Source organism: Silene latifolia, chromosome Y (assembly GCF_048544455.1).
Source record: "Silene latifolia isolate original U9 population chromosome Y, ASM4854445v1, whole genome shotgun sequence".
Classification (NCBI taxonomy): domain Eukaryota; kingdom Viridiplantae; phylum Streptophyta; class Magnoliopsida; order Caryophyllales; family Caryophyllaceae; genus Silene; species Silene latifolia.
In genome coordinates this window covers 402,523,976-402,533,310 of record NC_133538.1, presented here as the reverse complement: position 1 = coordinate 402,533,310, position 9,335 = coordinate 402,523,976, and positions in this window count along the sequence as shown.

Below are 9,335 nucleotides of genomic sequence, written 5' to 3'. Positions count from 1 at the left end.
TATCTCATGGTTGACCATCCGTTTAGAATTACTTGTCCGTTTTGGATTGCAAATTCCCAAAATTGAGTTCAATAACTCAAACCAACTCATTTTAGTTTGATCTTATGGGTAGTGACACTTGGTCATAATCCATATTTAATAAATCAAATTCATTACTTAGATCTTTGCCACTAGGATCGAATCGTAATGCTTCGATATTTTGTTCAATTGGTTCTCTACGTCATTTAAAAATTTCTCAAATTTCTCAAATGCTTCACTTTATATTTGATTAAGTAAATATACCCATATCTACTTAAATCATTGGTAAAAGTGAAGAAGTAGTCATAAATTCCCTTTGCGGTGATGCTTATTAGAACACATACATCGGCATGTATTAGTCCCAACAAATCACTTGCTCATGTCCCTTTACCACTAATGGGAGTACAATTAATTTTGCAAAGGTGACAATATTCGCATATTCCATATGATTGAGAATCAAATGGTTCATAAAATCTAGTCGACACTAGCTTTGAATGCATTTCTCATTTATGTGACCTAATCGAAAAAGCCAAATGTGCAAATCATTTGGATCACTAGTTATGAGTCTTTTGAATTGTATTATGAAGATATATTTGCTTGAGTTGGAAGTGTCTAAAACTTGTATATCATAAAGATAAGTGACATGGCTCACATCCATGTCTATTTTCAACAAAATAAATCCTTTCATGTCTAACATAGAAATGAAAATAATGTTTTTAGACAAGGTGGGTACATAATAACTATTATGTAAATTACAACTCAAAGCTATTAGCAAAAACAAGTACATAAGTCCCTCTCGAAGTGGCGGCTACCCTAGCTCCATTTCCTTGTCGGAGATATATATCACTTTTGTTTAGCTTTTCCACATTTCCAAGTCCCACTTGGAGTAATAAGTCCAACTTTGATATCTCCCAAATACTTGGGGCAATTTCGCTTCCAATGGCCCATGACATTATTATAATGACATTCCTCATATGATTGGGCACCCTTCTTGGTCCTGGTTTTGGTAGTCCCACTATCCATCTCTAATTCACTACCAGGTTTGGGTTTCTCACCTATCTTTGCCTTCCCTTTAATAATACCAATACTCCTTTCATTTGCAATGACACTCTTGCTAGAACTCCCACTAAATTCAATACTTTTCCTTGTTTCTTCAAACAAGGATGCCTTGGGTTTAGCGAGATTTTCTTCACAAGATTTTCTTACCAAGGTGGTGGGCATTAATATTGGAGTGGGTGGTGTGGAGGTGGTAAAGAAGCAAAAATTTCCATCCTGACCAATGCCAATGCGTAATTCTCTAATCGTATCATTGTCATACTCGGAGCACTTTTCATCGAATGATTGAAGCCATGAATCAATGGTGATTGGTGTAGGAGTATTATATTAATTCATTGCGTATAATTAACTACAAAAACGGAAATGAAGGAAATAATTAACATCTATCGTTTTAATAATACTTGTAAACAAGTATTGCATTTATATAGTGACCTCTACCCAACTATTATAAATGATTCCGAGATCCAAATTCATATTAATATGGGTACGGTGAGCCGAGTCATCCCTTATTAATATAATTCGGTTGATTAACCTCTTAATCGATTCTACTTTTAGAACTCTCGGCCGATAAAAATTACTTTAATATTTATCTTTAGCCCGGAACACATGAGACTACGGTCACGAATACTTCCGATGAGCTCAATCCAAATTTCGATGTAATAAAATTTTATTACCCATTTACCCAACGTAACAAGTTTAGCACCCCGGTGAGCCGAGTCTACTTCCTTATGAAATTGGGATTCATGGTTTCTACTATTTGGTAAGGCTAATTCTCAATTATTAATTTTTGAGAGGTCTTGTCAATTTATTATCTATCACGTTTTAAGTGAACTAAAGCGGTGAACTACGATAATTATAATTGACACGGTCGATGACTCGATATGATATGCATGTTGTTGTTTATGGCGATTTGGCAATGCATTTAACATATTAAAAGAAATGCAAAGCAATAATTAATAAACTCCTAGTATGGCCTTCCTAAAATAGAAAATAAAATAATCTATTACATATTCGGAAATCAACTCCTTTGGTCCCTTGAATCTTCAAATGGCACGCCTCCCAAGAACACTGTCTTCGTCGGAACACCTTTTTGAATGGCACCGTCTTTGAAGAAACTCCATAATTACAAATAATAATAAAAATACAAAACTATTCCTATTATACATTTGTAAAATGGAAAAACCAGTAAAAATAAAAGTGATACGAGATCACATTAAATTACAACCGAATTAATATTCCCTTTCATTACGGGTAATTTCGATTAAAAATAAGGCAATACTAAGATAAAATTACATAATTCAAAATTATATAAATAAAAGACATTCAACAATTGAAATATGTAGCATTATAATATGTATCTATCATGCCAAATTATGTGCCAAATCGCCCTATTTAACTTATATCGTATATATAACCCGGTTTTATGGAAATGCGTGATAATAACTTCTTAAAATCACAAATTAACACTTAAATCACATATAAGCTCAAGTTAATTATCCTAACACTCTTAGGACTCAAAAAGTAGTCATCACTCAATTTTTGACAATAATTCAACTTGATTTAAGTTTTATGCTCATTTTTTTACCTTAAAATCATGTTATTTATGAAATAAATCCAAATTAAATTACAATAATTTTGAATTTTGAATTTTAAATTTTTGAATATTCTGGAATATTTCCATGACACTCATAATGTCAAAAATCATGGTTAAAATTTTCGAATTAATTTTGAGAAAATATAGTTGCATTTTATCGGTTTTATCTCATAAAACATCTAAAGTATCCAAAAATTAATCCAATCACTTTTACAATATTAGATCTGATTAGTGGGATATTTATGCAACCTAAAATAATTTTCTCATACCATGCAATTCATTTTAGCTATTTATGCTAAAATAGTCACTATTTATGCCATTTTTACTCTAAAAATTCATAAATCATGCTAAAGGAGATCATTCCATCTCTAAATTTACATACACTCTTTAAATCATTCATGTGACAACATATTAAAGTGTCATGGCCCAATTCGAAATTTAACTATTTTTAACCATTTTACCTCTTTTAATACATTTTTATCTCAGAAAAATCATAAATCATGAAATATTAATCCAATTAATACGAGATTTTTCACACAAATTGTAAAATATGCATGTGAGATCATATAAAATTTTCATGATCATAGAGTAAGTTTAACCATTTTTAGTCATTTAACCTCCATTTATGCTATTTTTACACTAAAAATTCATAAATCATGAAATATTAATCACATTAATATGATATTTTACATACAATACATAAAATATTCAAGTGAGGTCATAATAAAATACCACGGTCAGTAGTGAAGGTTAAGTTATTTTAGTGAATTAAAGTTCATTTTACACATAAAAATGTTATAAAATCACTAAAAATCATTAAAATGAACAGTAAATTTCCATAAATAATAAAAATGACCTAAAAATATTTTAGGACCAGAATATATAACATGCATAATTATTTATTGACTTACTCATATAAATCACAAATTTTTAGTTTTATATGTTAACTTTTTAACTCGGAAAAACAATAACCGATTATTCATGCAACATCCTATGCTCTGATACCACTTGTTAGGTTTATATACCTCTTATTAGACTCCTCTAATAGTGAACTAATTAACTTTTTAATTATTTGTTATTTAGATATACCGCATGCATAACAAAATAAGAGATTCATAAGAAAAATAATGTTCCCTACATTATTATTTCGGATATATGGTCACAAGTAAGGTCTCCTACCTTCACTTGTTCTTGAGTTATAATGAATATTAGGATGATCCTCCAACATCCCAATGTAGAGATTCTCCTCTTGATTGCACCTAAGATTTAACCCTTATCACTACTAAATAATATTTGCTAGATATTTGTTTAGTAGTCTACCTTAAAATTGATTACTAATACTCATATATTACATTAATAATATTAGTAATTTATATGAACAAATTAGATCATCATCTCTCAAGTTTTGAGAAAGATGAACTAAGAATATGTAAGAGGAAAGTTTCATGTGACTGTATGAATGAATAAGATGAATGAATACTACCAAATATGAGAGAACAAATCTCTCCTCTTGAATGCACAAAACCGGTGGAGGGAGTATAAAAAGTCAATGCATGGTCTTTTCTTTTACCTTTTGTTCTTCTCAAGTTAATAGGTGTGTAAGAAGGTAGTGTAGGTTTTTAAGGCTAGTCTACAATAGCCATAATAATATATTATTTATCACATAAAATAATATAACCCACAATCCACTATTGTCCCTCCATTTTTTCGGTCATATGTGTAAAATGGACCTCCATTTTATTTTGTCAATTTGTCATTTGTCACACAATATGTCACATGTAGTATGTACATGTTATTAATTAATTTATTATATATTTATCAAATAAATATCATTTTATAAATTAATCAAATTACATACAACAAATTGACTAGTGATACTTGCTCACATAAATAAAATGGGTCATATAATTATAATTCACAATATCTTGTAATTATAATTAACCATCAGTTCTCATCTCTATTGTTTCACAAACAATAAACAATTTTTGTAATAAAGCATTTCAATTACTAAAGTAAATCTTATTTAATCCCATTACAATAAGATATCAATATTCTCTCTCACAAATGAATTGTTCAATTTTATGGAATTTATCAACTTGTATCATCATGCAATTAGTCAAATTTACTGATAAGGGCATCATCCTTTAAGTGTGACCTTAAGGGATCAACTGACCACCACCATCCCACGACAGTAACGTCAAACTCTAGCAAGCCAATAGTTACCGATTAATGTTGATCAGTTGACTATATAAATGAGTCATCCCTTACGTATTCTTACTTTGAGATTTAATTATGATATTAAATCATGTGATCGCACTATTGTTGAGGACACATTTTCCAACAAGAAGAACAGCATCAAAAGGAAGATGGACCGACCCAAAAACACTGGGGGAGCAAGTACGAAGAGAGAAATAGAGCTTAGAAATACCAGTACAAGCTCTAAGCAGAAGCAACTCACATTGCGGGTCCTCAATCCTCGCGACCAAGTCCATAAGCTGAATGGTCTTAGTCACTCTCTTCGCCTCAATCTGACTGCCAAAAATAGGGCAAGTACTGACAGGCCCACCCAAAACTGAAACACCACGCAAGGGCCGAGCAATAAAAGGGGGGAAAACCCCCGGAAGCCGACTCTGAGGATCCTCAACAGGCCAAAAGACCTCCGTCTTGGAGACATTAAGATGCAGTCCAAAACGAGGGCCATTAGCTATAGTCAAATCCAAAACCCTCCCCACCTCCAAAGTGTCCCCAACGATGGTGCCATCATCCAAGTACCACGCCTGCATACTAAGGTCAAAAGAGTCTCTGATTTTGCACACCAAGGGATGCAAAACCAAAGCGAAAAGCAAAGGACCCAAGGGATCACCCTGCTGGACACCTTGACAAGACCACAAGCAACGCTCCCCATAAAAAAGACGGGCAGAGCTGGAGTAACAAAACTCCACCCAACGGGAAAGAACCGGGCAACGACGGCGGACTTTCTGAAGCATGGTCGTACGATCAACAAGGTTGAAAGCATTCTGGAAATCAACCAGCAACATAGAAAGTCCCACCTCAGCACCCCGAGCCTCAATGAGCAGATTCAAGGCATGCAAGATAGCCTCTCCTCCACCAGACACACCCACCCTAAACTGAAGACCAGCAAAATAAGAAGACAAAGAAGGACCAACCAAAAAAGCACCAACCTTAGAGACAAGCCGTCTCCAGACAGTGCCAACAGCAATAGGACAAACACCACCACCCGGTTTAACAAGCGGCGTGAGAGGGGAGCTGCCAATGTACTCACCCAGAGCTAGTGGACACTGGCCCTCACGAAAAGGATTAACCACCTTGGTAATAGAAGTGATCAAATCATCAGAGATCGCCACAGCAACACCACTCAAACAGTCCATAAGGTGCTGGGCATGAAACCCATCCTTCCCCAAGAAGTACCACGTGGGAAGCTCCGAATCATATCCAAAACCACTGTCGAAGAGATAACCAGAGGATGATGATCCCGAGACAAAGGAGGCAATGAAGGAGGTGGGACAGCATGATGCTTCTCACGCAAGGCCACAAGAGTGGCATCGGAGTATGGGGCCACCCCAGAGGAAGAAAGCACCCAAACAGCAGCAGTATAGTGACCATTACAAATCTTCCGTCGACATTGACGGAGGTTAAGCTCACTCAAATCAAGATCCTCCTCCACATGAAACAAAGAAGGACCCTCATCCAAACACTCCTGCAACAACTGCAAACCCCCCGGGTGTCCCCCAAGCAAGAATAGCCCTGACAATACTCTCCTCCTGATGCTGGTGCCGAATAACAGTCCTACACTCAAGATTACTCAAAGGAGCGAAGGTCTTAAGCAGACAAAGAGGCAAAACAAGCAAACAAATCCAGCGGGAAAGGTCACCAGGCGAATCAGCCACATCATCCAGGATCCCTTTCAAAGCCCGAGCAAACCCAAGACGACACTCGGGAGGAATAGATTTCACGGTGCGAAGGCCCAACGACAACAAACGATCAAGCGATGATATAGACCACTGATCAAGCTCAACACCATCATCAGACGAAGAAACCGAAGGAGACGGAGCCAAAGGTCTCGGAATACCGTAAATATGAAAGCTATAGAGGCCGTAAACACACTCCGGAGGCGCCACAATATCACCCCGACTATGCATACATCTAGAGCAAGTGGTGCGGGTTTTAAAGAACACCCCACACAACCAGAGCCCCATCCGCTTCAAAGCAATCTCGGCATTAGAGAAATTAGTCAGACTATCGGTAAGAGTCTAACACGTAAGTCCCAAAGCACCACTATGACAGTGCCGGTCCTGAAAATGTTTCTGCCATGCAGCCTTAGTAAGGCCTTTACCAAACCCATTCGGACACGCATGAAGACTCGAAAAGGACAATGAAACCGTACAAGTTCAAGCATGAAGGAACACACCACCATCTTGCACAGAAAACTATAGAGCCACCAACAACCACCCCCGAACGGAAACCACTAAACAGGCTCACGCATAAGCAGCTAAGAGCTCAAAGAGGACCCGCAACCAGTATCCAAAAGGGCAACCCAGCTGACCACCAACGCACCACCCACACCGGTGGTGGTCAATATACAACCGAGAACACCAACCCAACCACAAAGGCAGGTGGCAATGATGAACCCAAACCCCACAGTACCCGCAACCTGTAACACCCACACAACCAACTCAACCACAACGGCAGAGGTGACAGAGGTGGCCGGACACCGGAGAACAGAGAGCAACTAATCCTAGCAACACAGGAAGAATAAATGAAAAACCGAAACTGAAAAAAAAGGACAGAAACTAACCGACAAAGGACCGTAGGGTAGAGCCGTCAAACCACCACCTTAAACCGGCGACGTGAGGTCTGGTGGCCCAATGGTGGTGGCACAGGGAAAACCTGACGCAGATAACGACAGAAAACCCTACACGGACAGAGACCCTCCCTCACGATATCCCTTGCAATCACGGCAGCCGTATGAACAACCAACAATCACCACCGCTGATCGACGACGTGAGGTCTAAAGGTCGACGTGGCATGGTGGTTGGCAGCCTAAGACGGCAGGACGACAGATAGCATAATGCCCTAATCGCCTCCAACCCTCTGACGCGATTCCACAACCCTAACAGCGCACACCATGGACCCCAAGGCTGACGTCAAGAACGGCCGGCGTGAGGCGGCAGTACCGGTGGTGAAGATTAGGGTGGCAGTGAAACGTTGACGGCATCGGCAACCTAAATCGTGATCGCCTCTCCCTCCTCTCTTTCTCTCTCTCTAAAGTTGTTATTATTATTATTATTATTATTATTATTATTATTATTATTATTATTATTATTATTATTATTATTATTATTATTATTATTATTATTATTATTATTATTATTATTATTATTATTATTATTATTATTATTATTATTATTATTATTATTATTATTATTATTATTATTATTATTATTATTATTATTATTATTATTATTATTATTATTATTATTATTATTATTATTATTATTATTATTATTATTATTATTATTATTATTATTATTATTATTGTTATTGTTATTGTTATTGTTATTGTTATTGTTATTGTTATTATAATTGTTATTATTATTATTGTTGTTATTATTCTTGTTATTATTATTATTATTATTAATTTTATTATTATTATTATTATTATTATTATTATTATTATTATTATTATTATTATTATTATTATTATTATTATTATTGTTCTTATTATTATTGTTCTTATTATTATTGTTGTTCTTATTCTTATTGTTGTTGTTATTATTATTATTATTATTATTATTATTATTATTATTATTATTATTATTATTATTATTATTATTATTATTATTATTATTATCATTATTACTATTATTATTACTAGAAAACACTCCATTGTTTATACTCATTTACACGCCTATTATAGGCTATTCCCGACTCACTTTACATTTTATTATTTATTCCCGTCTCACAATATAATTCTTGAATTATTATTATTTATAATATAAACCCTGAAACATGTTTTGAAATATCATTTATACATCCTTTTTGACATTTCCACCTATGACTAACCACTAACCAAATCCTAGAAATACGGGGTATTACACCTGTACTTGAATTGTTGAATGGGACGGGTACTATGGGTTTTGTTACTATGCTGCACTATACATACGAGTCACTCACTTACGAGTTTTGTAGTAGCTTTCGCTATGTAGCTCAAAATAATGTAAATAATATACCTGAAAGTAGGGTTAATTTTCGGTTCCTAAATAGGGATTATAAGTTGACTTTGACTCAGTTTGGTGGTTACCTTGGGGTTGCTTCTGCTGGTTCTACCACACCCCCAAGAGATAGGGCCACGAAGACCCTTTGGCATGCCCTATCTCATAGCCCTCGCGACCGACATTATATTAATAATGTTGACCATCCCTCGCTTTTGGTTCCGTTTAGTTAATGACAATATCTTTGGTCGTCCGGAGCCAAACAAATTGAATGTAATTGAGCAACAAATGCTCGTTGGTTTCTTAAATGTTGACTATAGTGATCCTTTTGTCTTGAATGTGGGCTGTGGCCACACACTTTTTCACTGTAGATAGTCATAGAGCAATTCAGTACGACGGTATTGTAAGTCATTTGGCGTCTCGCCTTCTCCCTA